The following is an 18,228-nucleotide window of genomic DNA, read 5'->3' on the forward strand; positions in this document are numbered from 1 at the left end:
TTTAGGTAAGAATCACATACTGGTTGCAAATGATTATTTTCAATCTTACCTTCATATAAATTGGTCATTTAAACTAAAAAAAATCATGAATGCACTTAGTTTAACATGTTATTTGAAACAATCTGCTACATTACATTATTCATTTTATAGTTTATCTACCATTTCTTATATATTTGAACAACTTACATTCAGTTTTACCAGGGTAAAATTGGCCCAAAATGGTGCTATATGACATTGCCAGCATGAGAGCAGATAGAAAAGGGCTCTAATACCTAGGTATAAAAAAGGCTTTTTTTTGTGTTAGCGTAAGTAAAATCGTGTTTTTTTTTTTCAGGAAACATATATAGATAAACTTAAGAAGCAAAAATGTAAAGTATAAACTCATAAATAAATAAATAAAATAAAAAGCGTGACTCGAACTAAGGACCTGCAACGAACGTATTATTTATGTTCTGCTGAACATTACATATGGCACTGCCTGAACTTTGAAGCAGAAGATGAAAATACTTTTTTAATAGTTAGTTACAAAAAAATGTTTTTTTTTTGTGCGTAAAATCTTGTTTTTTTTTTCGAAATGTATATATATATATATATATATATATATATAAATACGAGAATTGCTCATTTAGAGGTATACGATATAGTTAAAATAAAATTTTCTTTTGTTCTAATAAGATGTTCTAATAAAATTTATTAAATCATTAAATCAATGCTATTTATAAAGTCTTCTAAGTAACTTTCACTCTTTTATCCTTAATTTTTTTTTGCTGTTGAGCTTTTTTTTCTCGCCTATGTAATGTGAATTCCTGATATTGAATTTCTATGTTAATAAGTAATAACATAGACATAAACACTAACAGCAGTAATCCACGTTCAAGCAAATATCACAAAAATTACGTTAAATTGTAGTTTTTTTTAAAAATTATATTCGAGATGACAAAAAAAAAAATCTATCGAAAGCATTATTTTTCTGTGTTTCAAATATCTTTCACGTCTTCAAATGTCGTTTGGCAAATACGCATTTCATCCAAATGTCTTTCAGAAAATTTCTGCGTCCATGGCTTCAAAATATAAGCGCCCTTTTCCTATTCGAATGTTCTGTATTTATTATTCCCGTCAGAAAGGAATGTGGACATTCCACTTATGATTCCACACTTTCAAACATTTTTGGAGAAACTGTTGTCAAAAATAGGATAAATAATATTCTATTCTGTTCACTCTGAATGAAATTTAGTCATTTTTGAAATTCCAAAAGGAGTTCGAATTTCGGAATATCACAAATGATGATAGATTTTAAATTTTGTCATTCGAAATTTATTTAATCGTGTAAGATTTAAATTTAAAAGAATTATCAGAGAGTTAAATTTAATATTCCATGATTGAATTATTTATATACCGTAGTTAGAAAGAAGAATTTTCGAATAATTGCGTTTACACGTCAGAATAATTTCAAAAATAAAGAAAGGGTAAAATAATATTTAAAAGTATCTTTAAACCTCTTGCTCGAAATGCTTTAGCATGATAATATCTTATGCCTGGATCATTACTTTGTTCTAAAAATTTGCTTTTAATTGCATAACAGCGATAACACGCCACAATAAATGCTCTGAATATCATTATAACGCTCAAGTATGAATCCTGTAGTTAAACCAAAGGAAAGTATTGTTGTAAAATATAGTTAAAAATATTTTGAAAAAAAATACTAAAATTAGTGAAAAATTGCTCTGAGATGAAACTAATATGGATAATAGGTAAAATTTTTAGGTTTTTAATCTGCGTAAAATTTATTTTTGTGTAATAGATATTCCAAAGCTATTGAGGAAAATATTTAAAATTTTGATTAAATTTTAATTAAAAATTTTATTAGAATAAAAAAAACTTTTTTACCCTTTAACGCATTTACACCCTTAAAGCAAGTGCCAAATTAGGCATCTCTATTCAAACAGTTTGCTTTACTGAGTGCCTAGAATAAATTTTGAAATATGCATGCCACATCAAGCATGTTGCTTGTCACAATTCACAAATAATGTGCTAGGTCATAAATATTATCATATTAAAATGTTAAATTTTATATCGTTTATAACGATATACAAATCTATAAACAGTCTATTGAAGCTTTTTTTATCTTAATTATTTGATATTTATTATTTAGAAAAGAAATAACTTCGGCTGTGTTTCACATCTAATTATTTCTCTTATAGTGCAAGCTATCGCAGACTTTATTTCATGCATGTCGAAATATATAAGGTATCTAACATATGGAAAAATATATACGATATCTATATTGTTAATAATGTTCTAATAGCTATTTTCTCTAAACTATTACACATAGAGAGAGGCCTAAACCATTAGTTGAAAGAATACTTCAAATAACTAATGCTTTAATAATTGCATTTTATCTCATTTGTGTCAATAAATATTCTACAGAAAAATCATAATGAATAAATTTTTATACTACTTTTATAGTATTAATAACAGTATTTAGTAAAGTAATTCTGATACATTATCATTTAAAAAAATATTTCACGTTCGTGTGTACTTCTTGAAGAATATCCGCCGATCAATGACAAGTACTTTTTTGAGGCAGGCGTTATTTGTCCTAAAGTAATTACATTCAAATTTTGCTTAGTAGATCAGCTTTGATTGCCAAAACGCAGAATTTATTTGTAAATAAAATGTTGATGTTTAAAGAATATTTTATTTAATTGGATAGAAAGATTAAATAACAATATAGACAAAGTACTTTTTTTAGCAGTAATTTACTGATCCAAGCAATATAACACTGTACGATATTTAGAACATTTTTCTAAATTGAATTATGTATATATGAACTATATCTCTTTAGAAATTAGGTACCACACCAAGTTTTCAATGGCCCAATATATGCAACAATTAGAGAGGCATCAGCATAATTAATTTAATATTTAAATATGAATAGCATAGATACTAATACTATTGAATGAAAAGATACTACAACCATTCTCCAAAAAGAAGATAAAATGCAATTCTTCAACTATTTTAACATAAAACTGCAAGCAGTAGGAAGTCACAAACTTATCATTATTAATTGTTATGAGAATTAGCTGAATGGTGACATTAATTAAATGGTTTCATTTTAGTGACTTAAAAATGGGTTTCGTTCCATTCATGAAATACAGTGAGATTGTAATTATGCTTTTAATGCATTTTACGCTAGTGTATTCTAAGAAGTTTCCCTGACACATTGTTTGTAACTTATCGCTTGTTTCGTAAGAGATTTTAACTTAGAATTAATAGTTATGATTATTATGCTAATATTAAGTAATTGCTTGAAACTCATAGAATGGGATTTAATTATTATTTTTCACCATTTGTTATATATTTTGCATCATTTAGTAAATAGAAAAATTGACTTCAATGGTATTTTGTATTGGGTAATTGATTTCAATGTACAAGATTTGCTAATGTTTTACTTATGTTTTAATTATTGAAGAGAAAATATTTTTTGTAGTTCTGCAACAAGGAATGTAAAATGAATTTTTAAAATTTTTTTATAAAGTTTATTCTGCATTATTTTACATTTATTTATATTTTTTTTTGAAATTGTTAAGACAATAATTCTGAAAAATTGGTTAATATATGTAATTTGTCTCCTGTAATGTAAGTGATGTGAGCTGTATGATAAAAAAGAATCGTAGATGTATGCAATGGGCAGATCGTTGGAACTTAAAGTAGCAAATTTTACAGGAATTTTCTTCTGAAGCTGTAAGTGCTCTCTGCGGAACGTTCCTCAAAACTTCAGAAGACATTAATTCAGTCATTTCATTGACTTTAGTTTCAGACATTTTTAAAAAAAATTTAAATAAGTTGTCAGCGAATCTCCCGAGAAATTGAATGCATTCCAGTATCGAAATTGCAATTCTACAGTAAGACCGTTCGATTTAAATACAACTGTTATACATATATAGCTATAAATTTTCTACGAGTATAGTAATCTATTTAGCATTTAAGGATGATCAAATATAAAATAAATTGTCGTTTAATTATTGCACATTACACTGATGCAATATTTTTCATATTTATTTTGTCTTCAGTAGATAAAAAGAACCATTAAGGATATCTGAGGAAATGAAAATTACCAAACCTTACCATTTATTTTCTTTTTTTTAATCCATTTTTGAACGTGCTCAAGATTTCTACTCTTCGTATTGCGTTGCCATTACTAACTTTAAATCAATCAAAATTACTAAAATAATTCTTTTCACAAGGCAAATCTTTATAAATTGCAGACAAAGTTAATCAGCAAGACAAGGAGAATATTGATCAATAATTATTTATAGGAATTCAATGGATTTGTTCGCAATTATGTATTTTTCCATTATGACACTAGTAGTAGAATATTACTCTCTAGAAAAATTTCGGCGCTTGTTTGAACCAATGGAACGCGTATTTCGTCATATGATTTACCTTATGAAACCGTTGTCTCCAAATATTTGTTAAATTTACCATTTAAGCCATTTAATGTTAAATTTCAATTATGAAATGGAAGTTGTCTTCGAATTCCCTCTTGAATTTTTGAAGATATTTTTATTTGTATTCGCCCTATGTGGTCAAACATTGTCGTGCCACATGTTGACAGCACCCGAGGAGTTCCGATTTAACTGTCTGCCTCAGCTTCGCTCAAGTTTTAAGAAACAGCTAAGCAGTGATCACTACTAAATGAACTAAATTTGACAAGATAATGACCTTGAAATTGAACATGAGTGAAAACGTTATTTTGAGGGTAATAAAGTAAACAAATTTATTTCTTCTTGAGAAATTTTTAAGTGCTATAGGCTTTTAAACACGGGGTGCAACTTACATCAGTAAATGATGAGACGAAGTTTTCCCGTTATTGTAATCCTGCGATATCTACTGCATCGTAAATAGAGCGAGTATAAGGTCACAATTTATATCTAATACTATTTTATTAAACTAAATCTCAAGAAAGACGGCGTACTAGCCTTGGGGTAGCACGTTTTCCTCGTGCTCTGGGTTTGCCTGGTTCGGGCATGGTTGTTTTCTACCCTGTGTTCTATCTGTGAGGTGTGTGAAAGAGCCCTCCCCCCACGTAAAAAAGGGTTGTGCAAGCGAGTGTGTGAGTGTCATCTTTATATGAGCTAGAAGTCGGACTTCTGCCCTTGGGTGGTCGTGGGCTTTACCCCCAGAAACTGCTGCACAAACTCAGCTTAAATCGCTGACTTCGTCAGTGGGCCTGTCTATGGCACGTGCCATAAGTAACGACAACAACATTGCAAGAAATATTTCACTTTAACTGTTCGTTTAGGTCAGAAATGTATCACTCTCACACTGCCATGGAAATTAAAAAGAATATTTGTTCTTATATATTCTTCTAAGTCCTTTCCAATAGTTGAGGAACATAAAGACATTTTAATTTCTTCATATAAAGTCCTGTTCACATTACATTGGCGTGGAAAAAATTGTTATTGTAATACGCAGATCATTTCCTGCTAATTACAGAATAATAATAATTTTTATTTTTTCATCGTGCGTTTATATTTATTTTTTAAAACTACTGTTGCTTAGTTTAATTATATTAATCTACACTTTTGAGAGACTCAAATGTTAATTTGGCGAATGTCAGTGGTCATTTTGAGCCCTAGTCAGACGGCAAGGATGACTTTTGAACAAGTATCCCTCTTTCCAAACTTCTCATCACACCATTTTGAATGCTTTCCCGGCAGCTGGTTTTAACTCCCATCGATACACATACTCGAATATGGTTTTAAATTAGGAATTTTCCGATTCCAAAGTCAAACACTCATCTTCATGACAATTACCAAGACGTAATCTTTTCACTACGTAATGCTAAAACGAAATTTCTTCGTTTCAGAGAATATCTTTTATTTATATTTATAACATTATACATGAATGTATAATGTAATATTTCAGTTAAAATACTTCTTACGATTTAAAGAGATGTATGCTAAAATATATTTCTTCTCCCTTAATGCCTACACAATACTTCAAAGACATGAAACAACAAATTTCATTTGTAAATAAAAGAAGTTCTAGACAGAATTATTTATCCTTCCCAACTTGTTTCATCCAAACTACTGGGCAATTCCAACTTCTTTTCCCTTCAGTCCTTCCGTTTGTCCTTTCCTGGTAATGGAAGAGGTTTGTTCCATCTTCTAGGAGACAAAGAAGCTGGATTCCACTGCAAACAAAGGAAGGGGTTTATCAAGTGATGATGGTTCGGTCTTAAAAAGGGGTTACTTGGATTAGCTGAATGCAACCCCATTTGTATTATACCATCGCAACTATCCATTCTATTTATTGTCATGGAATTAGCAAAGTTAGTTTTATTGAATAGTTGTTTTCTTTTGATAGAAAGCAGATATATCTCACAAACTTATTTTTACAAATTATTTCTGAGAATTGAGTTTCAGTTTTCGAATTCTTTCATATTTATGAAGAAAAATAATGCATATATTTTTCTTTCATCACAGACATTTTTACAGATCATCCCGCAGTTTCATCACAGATCTTTCTTTTTACACATACAGACTAGCTATCGAGTATATTTATACACATTTTTTTTACATATATAGAATAGCTATAGAAAATAAGCGTACAAATCTTTTTATTCTTACAAAATAGCTATTAAGTTCATATATATGACATCGGAATTAGATGATAAATGTACAGTATATTTTTCTAATATCTAATTGAACATAACCTGTCTTGTTATTTGGCACCAAAGCCATAAAAAGAACTCTAAATTCTCAAATTAAATAGGGATTTGGACTTAATTAGTGTTACTTGTGTTTGAATAGACTCCATAGGCACGGCCACCTACTTTAGTCATTGACTCTAAGGAAAGATTAAATAAATAATTTATATCCATTATTTAAGTACCAGTTTCCAAATTTAAAAAAATCACTTAAATTAAAAAAAAAAAAAAAATTTAAGCAGACATAAAAAAATAGGCTGAGAAATTTCAAATTAAAAAATATGTTCGATAAGTCTTTTTTCTAGTCAAAAATAATTTTCGTGGTTTCTGAGATTTTATGGAAATATTTTTTTATAGAATGTCGAAAATTTTAGGAATGACTTTTGTGACCACAATTGGTTCTTGTATGGACAATGTGTCCCTCCAGTACCTCTGTCTTTTTTCAGTTATAAATAGAATCATAATTTTACTTTATTTTGTTCATTAGATGCAAATACACCAGAAATCTAATAGCATTCCTTTTTCAAGCTTCCAGTTTTCTAGAAATATAGGAAAGTCAACCGTCTAACTCTCCGACCCACCCTAAGGCACACGGATTTAAACCATAGAACTGAATGACCGGACCGCCGCAACAGCAATTGGCGAGAACTGTGGTTGAGTCCTAAGGGCCGTCACCGGCCACGGTACAACCCTCCCCGAAGGAAGTACGTCCCGTCATCGATGGGGGGAGCCAGATCCCCCACCTATTAGTGTACCCTCCAGGGTGGCGAGATCCAACCACCATGCCGGAAGCATCTCATCCTCATTTCGAGGTGCCCCCCCCCGAGGGTCTAGAAATATAGGAAAAATGACATGTCCCCTTTTGCAGAAAACACATTTCATAATAAGTATTACGATTTAAAGCAATACCAATTTTTGTTTCTGCGGTTGCGCAAAAACAAAATGCATTATCTCCGTGTACATTTTGTGAAGAGGAAAAAGGCGTTTTCTTTAATACAATATTTTCTTTCTACTGGAGACGATAGAAAAAGGCCTTAAACAATTTTTTTTGAATAATATTTTTTGCAAATTTAAATTTTTAATATAACTGAAAAAAACAAAACAAATATAAATAAATAAAAATGTCAAATTTACTTACCTTATGACTAAAATGTAATTTTTTTTATTAAATAGTTACATAATTGGTATTTAAAAAATAGACTAAAAAAGACAATATATAAATTAGAAATAACGACTTAATATAGAGTAGATTATGGTGTTTTTACGGCTACAAAACATGTGCTACTAATGTTTGAGACAATTTATTCATGGCACAAAAACATAATTTTCTGGCTGCATATGTGTAAAAAATATCAACAAAATAAAGTGTACAGAAAATTTAATTTAAAGAATATATATTTAAACTTTATTATTTTTATCATATTTTTTACTTAAGGAAAGAAGGAAATATTTTTCGTTCTCATAGAATTTCTTGTTGCTTTTGTTAAAAAAAATCCACTTTTAAGAATTATTTGTTGAATTATGTAAATATAAAGAACTCTAAGAAATATATCGATGAAATATTTTTTTCATTCACATTGAAATATTCTTTTTCTATTTTTCATATTTGAGCCGAATAAAATATCATGAATTTTATCAGAATAATTTCAAATTCACTATCTATTAAACTATCTAAAACTATTTATTTTTATATTAGAAAATTTTTGAAACTTTACTATAAATTATTTCAAATATATAAATTCTTCTAATATTTAAAATAAGATAAATAAATAAAAAGGATTTTGTGAGAATTATTAATAGAAATTTAATTATTTCGAATATGAATTTTTAAAAGAAAAATACATTATATTTATGTATTATGCAGTATTTCTGATTTTTATCTTTCATTAGAAACTTGGATTGGTTGCAGTTATATTGTGTAAATTTTAAAATCTTTAAAAACAACACTTTTTTTTAAAGTATAAAAGGCAGTAAGACTGATCTATAACTTTATATTTAAATTCCTAATGGAATATTTTTCATTTACGCTTTTGCTCTAAAAAGTTTTATCTCTCTATTTTGTGATATTTAAAATAATAAACATAAAAAACTAAAATAAACTCATTCCAGAACAAACAGTATTAAAAAGAATACGAATGCATGCTATTTTGAATGAAAGAAAGGTTGCAATAAATTCGCAGTTCGAACTTTTGCGTCATTCTAAAGATAAGAATCAACATCTAACAGAACAACAGGAGCGAATAATTTTTTAAGGCTTTTTCAGAAGGAGGCCAATCCATTTTTCCTAAAAGGCTAAACAATGGAAATATGTTTCGCTTTTATCACTAATCTTCGTACCGCATGGCAGCCATAAATATCGCCCAACAACCATTTTATGAGATGAAATTTATTCTCACATGGCACAAATACGTTTTTTTTTTATAATCTTCATCGCAGTTGGAAGATATTTCTTTCGCCAAAAAGAATCGATATTTTCTTCCTTTTTAGCAAGTTTGTATCTGTTATGTGTCAAAGAAGTAGAATATTTTCGTGGAATATTTTAAGGGAAAGATGATTGGTAATATGGTGATAAGATTTTTTCCCCCCGAAAGCGTAATTGAAAGGTTTTAAGCATTTTTTTTCTTGCGGAATTTCCAAATTATTTTTTTAGCAACTGAAGTGTTTAATGTAAAGAGATTTGAATTTTATTGATTCAGACAAACGAAAAAAAAAATTGCAACAAAAAATATGAAAATGTTTAAGACAGAGATTGTTCCAGAGGGAAATATTTTCATTTATTTTGTTGCAAATAATAATATTTTTTATTTGAATTGAGAATGTTTTGTATTTATACTAATAGAATAATATTTCCTTACTATTTTTTATTTAGTTTATATTTAAGCAAACGTTATTGCTGATGTTATTGTTTTGAAGTTCTTTTTCAAGAGCTTTTAAAAGAATAATCATGGCGTCATGAGAGAGTCTTTTTCATTCGAAGAATTTATTTCATGAATGTTTTCCTTTGATTTAAATTTATGCATATATTTTAGAACTCTAAAAATTTTTTTTGTAAATATATGATGTTTTATAATCCCTTTCATTTTCCAAAGAAATTTTCTCAAGTTTCTCAATGTTTCTTTTGGCATCTCAACACAAAATTTAAACAAGATAAGGAGATGATCAATATTTCTGAAAAAACATCTGCCATTGAAAAGACTTATGGAATAAATATTATAAAAATTTCGTTTTATTCTTTTTTTATTATTTGAACGATAGAAATAAAAAAAAACTGTAAAGTAATACTAAATATTTAAGAATTTTAAGATTGTTATTGAGATTTATTTTAGAATTTAATCTATATTCTTATTCCTGTATACAATGAATAAAGGTTATAATTTCTATTTTCTACAATAGCTTTATTTCCTAAATAAAAATTAATTGATTGTATTAAATAAATTATATATTTCTTTTTTAAATGTATTTCTTTACGAACTTACTAGAATTTTTTTTTAGCTTTTTCGAAAAAATGATTATTTGTATAGTTAAAAATGACTAGATTTTATAAATTAGCCATTTTTGTTCTGAAATTTTTTTTTCTCAACTACTGTGGTTATGCCTTGCACGATATTTTTCTGTACACATATTAGATACGCTACCCTATTATCTATATAAATACTCATAATTCAATCCTAAAATAACTCATTCACATTGTTTTGTGTAGCAAAAATTAATTTTTATCTTAGAAAATAAATTGATTTTATGTAATGTATCATTATGTAGAGCAAACATTTTTATCGGTTGAAAGTTCTTTTGGAAATTCACACTGCTGAATTTATAATTACATTTATGAAAATATTTTTCCTTTCCTCAGCTAATTCACGTATCTTACGATTTTTATCTTTGCTTTAATTAGGAGAAAATATTTTTAAAATGATATACAAATATGTGATTCACTGTTAACACATTATCATGTTATGATGTTCCGGATAGTGAACCAAACTCCTTTATTTTTTTTCATGAAGATTCTAAATTTTATTTGATTTAATATATATAAAAAATTCATTTAAAATGTTAATTTCTTTTGTGACGTTATGATTCTGTTATTGTTTTTTAATTTTCCAGAAAATTCGTTCACTTATTTTATCTTTTTTCACATCAATAAAATGAAGTAAAATTCGAAACAATTAATCACACCATTTGCTTTGCATTATGATATAACTTGTTTTTTTTTCAGTTAAAATTTGTTTTTAAAGTGGAATACAAAATTTTTGAATAATTTGCTCAAAATCCATATTTACAGCATGGCACAGCAGGTTATAGATTACATGCATTTTTATTTGTATCCATGACATCACATGATTGCTTATCTGACTAGTATAATGTGCATTGTGAATTCTTTTTATTGAAATCTAGTTTCGATATATAACACGTAATGTGACAACAAATAGATATAAATTACAATCTGAGGTAACATAGATATGGGCGTATACACATTTATGCTTGTCATGTGAGTATGAAATATCATAAATCAACTCCAGCGACTATAATATTACAATTTAAAACTTCTGCAAATTACTCTATAAAGAAATAGATAAGTAAATCAGAACTTTTTTACTATTTTACTCTATGAAAATGTACGAACAGGTTCAAAAATCTCAAATATGCTTTTTCAAATTCAGAATGGAATTTACTGCGTGACACACAAGACGTGATGACACAGCAACGATTATGCTATGGGATATATGAAGTTCCATTTATTATTTAAATATGATGTCACATGAATGCTCATGCAATATGTGTAATGTGAAGTGACAGCTTTCTTTATTATTGACACCACAGTTTTACAACATAACAAGAAGATGACAACAAAACACAGTATGACTTAGCGTAAAATTAAATGATAACAACATTTACGATTCGCATGTGACTATGAGTTCTCTTCAATCAATTCTAGTGATTCTAATACTGCTGTAAAAACCTTTTGAAATTGTTTTTACAAAGAAATACATAAGTATTTCAGACATCTTTATGTAATTTTACTGTAACAATGAGTGAATCTGCTCAAAAGTATGATATGAAAAAGTATGATATGAAAAAGTATGATACAAATATGATAAGTAAAAGTTTGATATGAAAATATGATAATAATGGTTATGCCATAGGAGGCATGTAGTTTCATTTACTTTATGAGTTTCAACGTCACATAATAGCCCATGTGATATACGGATTGCCCCTATGTAATGAGCACTCTGGATATTTATTCATTGAAGCCATAGCGAGCAAGTTTGGAGCTTAACTCTATGGATACTGAGAGGTCCTTAACGCTAGTTTAAAGAAACTATGGTGAGTGCCCAAGATGTCTGAATATCACAGCAAAATTCCCTGTCCCTTTCGTGAGGCGGGATTGAATGAATACTCATAGAAATTGATCTTCCAAATGAGTTGAAAGCGCAGGAACTTTTGTTTTCTCAAAGAATGTCCAAGCATACATTTCCTTAATAGCCATCAGTTGAACGCCGTCATTTTTTTGTATATTAACCCTTTAATAGCACGAGATATCATTGATGTTTTCAATTTTTTTTTAGTAGAGAATTGTTTTAAAACTTAGAAAAAGAAATTAAGGCGTTCTAGTATTCTGAAGTATTGAATGATATTAAGAATGAGAGGGTTAAACTGTACGAGACAACACATGTTATTATGAGATAGTATACAATAATATTATATATGCATTTATTTATACAATGTGACAATAAATTCTCATAAATATACACCATTAATTTCAGCCTTACAGCTCAGATCTTCTGCGAATTGTTTCGCGTAGTAGCCAATAAGTACCTCAATATTTTTATGTAATGTCACTGTGATATATATTTAACGTGTATTGACCTGAAAGATTTTGATATGAATAGTTCATATACCGCTGTCCCCCTTTATAACAAAACTAACTTTCTTTGAACCTATCAATAAATCTATGAGAACTAAAAAAACATTTCAAAGTTTCTATCAATATATCTGAATACATTTACATCAATGTCAAAAGACTTAAATATAGTTTGCGGCAACTAACTGACATGTTTTTCGCGGAATAAATGAGACCGATAATAACTAAAAAAAATATGTCAGTGTTGACACATTTGACATATTTGTCTCTGAACAAAACAGATTTCTTTCAAAGAATCTATATAAATATTTACCGATCTTCTGTTATAGATACGAAAAAAAGATATTAAATCAATTTTCTTTTCGTATCTATAACAGGAGAATTTAATCAAACGAAAGAAAAATAATCATTTCGGTTTCTAAAAGTTATTTAAATCATGTATATTACATTGTTGATTTCTTTTTTAATATTTAAGATATGATCTTTTTTAAAAAAATAATTGAATTAAAAAGATTTAATTATACTTGATGAATTTGCAAGAAAATATTTTAAAGTATCTATCAGTCTTATTTATATTAGAGACTTGAGTATATTTTATCAAGAGACTTGGGAATATTTTACAACAAACCGACATGTTTTTTGTAGAATTAATTATAGAATAATTATACGACATGAAAATTTTCATTAAGTTGACATGTATGAAAAAAAGGGGACCTTTTGGAAGAATCTAATTATATGATTAGGGATCTGCTTATATAATAAATTATAATAATTTTACAACATATCATTTTTTGTTCAAACGGCATATGCATATGAAAAAATAAGATGTTTTCAAGGAATCTAATTATATGCTTATCGATCTGCTGGTATAATAAATTATAATAATTATACAACATATCAATTTCATTAAATTGTCATACATGTATGAAAAAAATGGGACCTTTTTGAATATTCTAATTATATGCTTATGAATATGCTGATATAAAAAAAAATTATAATAATTATACATCAATTTTCGTTAAACTGGCATATGAATTTGAATAAATTGGATCTTTTCAAAGACTAATTATGTGCTTATTTAAATTATGATAATTACACAACATATCAATTTTCTTTAAATTGATATACATGAATGAGTAAATGCTATATTTTCGACTCTGTTGGTATGTTTATCGAACTGCTAGTATAATAAATTATAATAATTGTACAACATATCAATTTTCATTAAATTGATATACACGCATGAATAAATCAGACATTTTAAAAGACTCTGATTATACATTTATTGATATACTGGTAATGAAACCAAGGAAATTAAATCATTTTGGATTTTTTTTGTTATTGAAGGAAAAAATTATATATATATATATATATATATAATATACTATATATATATATATATATATATATATATATATATATATATATATATATATATATATATATATATATATATATATATATATATATATATATATATATATATATATATATATATATATATATATATATATATATATATATATATATATATATAATATACTATACTATATATATATATATATATATATATTAATTGTTTAAGAATTGATTACATCACCTGTAAAAACTTTTGATATGTTTTACTATTAATTATATACTATAAATTATTATGAATTAACACGAGGATTCAGTTAATTATATGGAATTTATATCACTAAAAAAATCTTAATCGGATACAACGTATTATCATTTATGTTAATTACTGATGAATTTTGTTCAAACTATAAGAAATCAATTTTAAGTTTTCGTAATTGTGTAGATTGAAGTACACAATTAAGTAATATTCAGAGATAATATTCATAAAATATTATCTCTAACAAATATTCAGAAAGTGATGAATCAATAAAATAAATTAAAAGTTTAATATCTTTTTGTCTATGCAAAGAAATAAAAATATCCTTATTTAATAAAGAGATTAAAGATTTCTCAGTGAGAAATGAAATAATTCAATTTAATCGAACGTAACAGGAAGGAAATACTAACATGTTAGTGCTAATGAATATTAAAAAGAAGGAATTCTAAACTATTACAAAGGAAGGATTTTTTTTTTCTTTTTAGGAAAATTAACTCGTTACTCTCGTAGCTGATGAAATCGAAGGAATTTTTTTCGCTTCATTTTCCGTCATAGAAGTGAAATAATTAAATCAGTGGCACTTGAATTCATTTTCGATCAGAACGCACTTTTCATCGTAATTGTTAGAATATAAAAAAATTACTAAACACTTTACTGCAAATTGAATTTTTAGATTTCTTTTTAATTTTCAAACTTGACGAATTTAATTTAATTGAATCAAGTTTTAATAATATAAGAAGTTCGGATATTAAAAAGGATTTTTTTATTCAGTTTATTTTCTTTTAATATCCGTTAGGGTTTTAAGATTTCGCTTTTGCCCTAACAAATTAAATAAAAAAAAATATTAGATGTCTCATTTCGCAATTGTAACCAATGAAATGGAACTTAGATGTGCCCCCATGTCTGATGTGAATAAGCTCACTTGCTGTAATTAGAATTTGCTTTATTATGACATTTGAAATATACTCATTTGCGGTAAAATATGAAAGAATGTATAGAAACTCCGAAAATAATGTTTAATTATAAAATTGTTGAAAGTAGTTTTTTTGTAATGTTATGTAAATATTAAAGTTAATCTTTTTATAAATTGGTTATAAAATTTAACTAGCAAATGAAGCCTATAAAAATTCGAAGGAAATCTGAGGATTCTTGCTTAATTGAAAAGTAAATCAAACTTGACTAAAAGTACAAATTCTTACATTGGAATTCTTAACTGTTTGTATGATGCGCATTTGAGTCATTTTTAGTATACTTTTAAAATGGCGCATTGTGCTCAAGAAGTTGCATACTCAATACTCAATTCAATATAAAAGAGTTAGTAGACAAATTAGGCTTTTTTATAAGTGATATTTTCATAATAATAAAATTAAAAGATGAAATTTCAAAAAGCTTAGCATGAGTTTAAAATGTTTACTGGAGAATTATTTGTGACAATAAATTAATAACAGAAAGGAAGAGTTGAAAAAAATTGAAAGAAAATTGTTGCTGAAAAAACAAAACACTGTTGAAAAAAAAAAGAATTGTTGCTAAAAAAGAGATAAGAGAAGTCTCCTAGTTAGAAAGCTTAGATTACAAAATGCCATTAAGAAAAATTACAAATTAAGCTGGTTTATTGAATGAATTGGCAACACTGATATTCCTAAATTGTAGTTCAAGAATTTGATTACACAATTATAAAATTAATATTTTTCAAAATCTCCAAAAACTAAAGAATGTGTTTCAAGTTTTTCGCCAAATATTAACTAAAAAACAGCATATTTAGAAATTTATAACTTATAACAAATTCATTTCGGCTTTTGAGCTGAATTTTGTAATTTAGCCTATTTTGAGCCAAGTTAAAATCTTTGGTAACTAAAACTTTCAAATTAATCTAATTTATTTCAGAAAATTCGTTATGATGTAAATCATATTTTAACTATAAAAACTATTAAAGCCGAAAAGTCTAAACTTGAAAGATTCCATTAATTGTAATTAAAGGTTAGGATTGCAGCCTGTATCCCAATCTCTTGAAACAGAATTTTATATAACGGAATATATTTGAGTTTTTAAAAATGGTTGTAATTTAATGAAAGCAACCCAAAATTTTAAGTAAGCAATAATCTAAACACTTTTATAAATAAAAAATAATTAACAGCCGTGTAAAAATAAAATGATGTTTGAAGGGGAGAAATTTATTAAATTATTACTTTAATTTCCTTTAGATATTTATTTTTTAAATGCACTTCCATAGTTTTTTCTTTGAAGAAAGGCTTTATATCTATGTTTTTTTTTAATTTCGTTCCTCTTTTTTTAGATATTTATTTTCCTTGAATTCTGCCCCTCTACGTATGAATCAAATACTATGACCAATCATGAAGAATTCCGGCATTCATCTATTTCCAACATGACTGCTATGAAATGTTTTGTAAAGATTGATTAATAAAATCAGATACGCATTTACGCTCCAACTTACAAAGAAACTGAAAAAAAAAAAACAGTTAGATGTGTAAGGTAATTGCATTCAGATCAAAATTAAAATCTCTATGTTTTGTGTTTTTACACTTTAAAATGCTTGATGACCTGCTTATCTGACATTTACTTCTATAAGCATTTGGTACTTTCGCTTTGATTGCTCAGAAATATACAGTATAAAGTATACAGTAACATCTTATGTTTGATTTTTCAAGTACTCAAATTATCCTAAATTAATTTTTGCATAGTCGTATGCGAAGTATAGAAAAAGTATTATAATTTAGAGATTTAGAGATTACGAATTTCCACGTTTTAGACCTACTTGTGTTCGAGAAATGTATTATTGGAAAATGTGTGTCGGTGACAAGGATAACTCAAAAAAAGCTTTGAGCTAAACGGATGAAATTTGGTATTATCTTTATATAAAATTTGTATATTTCTTTCAAATTTTCAGCAAAATCTGAAGACTGTCTGTCCGGCTGTTCGAATATAAGATAATACGATATCTACAAATCGAAGTGAACTAGGCAGATAAGATTCGGTACGGAGATTTAACATCTACAGTGTAGACAATTGTCAAATTTTGAGTCAAACCAACAAAGGGTTGATTTTCTGTCGGTCTGCGCTATCAAAAATATGTAAACGCGATAGCTCAAAAATGCAAAGACTGAAGCATATCAAATTTAATATATGATTTTGTAACTACAAGTGTAGTTTTGAGCCAAACTTTTGTTTTAATTGGTTGGGAAAATTGAATCTAAAACTCAAATTTGATTTTCGGGTTCTATTAGCAGCATAGCAGGGATTAATTGCTAAAATTGTCTCCAAAGATTGCTTGATAGATTTAGCAAAAATGTTAAATTCATACAAAAGGTTAATATTTCGTAACTATTGTACTCCATTGCCATACAAAAAAGTGTTCTCTGGAATTATATCTCCTTTATTAAAAGTAAGCGAGAAAATTTTGAAGGAACCACTCCAGTTGATTAATTTTTTATAGGATTTTCAAAATCTTTTTTACACAAAATTCACCGATAGGGTGAAAGCATAGAGCCGCAAGATCAAACGATCATACTCGTTTCATTCAGAAATTTGTATTATTAAGCGAGAGAGCGTCCAGATGCCCTCATGTAATGTTGATTTTAAGGTCTCGCATATCCTTACTGAGTGCTCCACTTTTAATTCTCATCGTATGGTGTACTTTAGCTCATCATCACCTAATATATGTTAATGAATGAAAGAACTTCCCCATCAGTATATTTTTAACTTTTTAAAGGCTATTGGTTTCCGTCTTTTTATATAGATGTTTTTCAGTATTTTACTCTCTTTACTTCATGTACCTCTCAAGTTTTGATTACCACTGCCTTACAGAATTATTTTTAATGTTCTTTATCTGTTTAAACGTTTAACTTCTCATGTGATAACATTTCAAACCATATAATTAGCCCAGTATATTCTATTTTTGGTTCTTGTGCCACTAAACTTAAACCAACCAACAAACCAACCCGCTGATTAAATTACATTTATATCTTGGTATGAATTGTTGTTTTCTAGGAAAGTAAAAGACATTCAGAATTTCGATTCTCT

At 27.3% G+C, this 18,228-nt stretch overlaps 1 protein-coding gene across 1 annotated transcript in view; it reads left to right on the forward strand.

Moving 5' to 3' along the window:
• Nucleotides 1-18,228, forward strand: part of LOC129970746 (sodium/calcium exchanger 3-like) — a 227,261-nt gene that overhangs the window by 112,278 nt on the left and 96,755 nt on the right. The window lies entirely within an intron of this gene.

This window comes from Argiope bruennichi, chromosome 1 (assembly GCF_947563725.1).
Source record: "Argiope bruennichi chromosome 1, qqArgBrue1.1, whole genome shotgun sequence".
In the NCBI taxonomy this organism is placed as follows: Eukaryota; Metazoa; Arthropoda; class Arachnida; order Araneae; family Araneidae; genus Argiope; species Argiope bruennichi.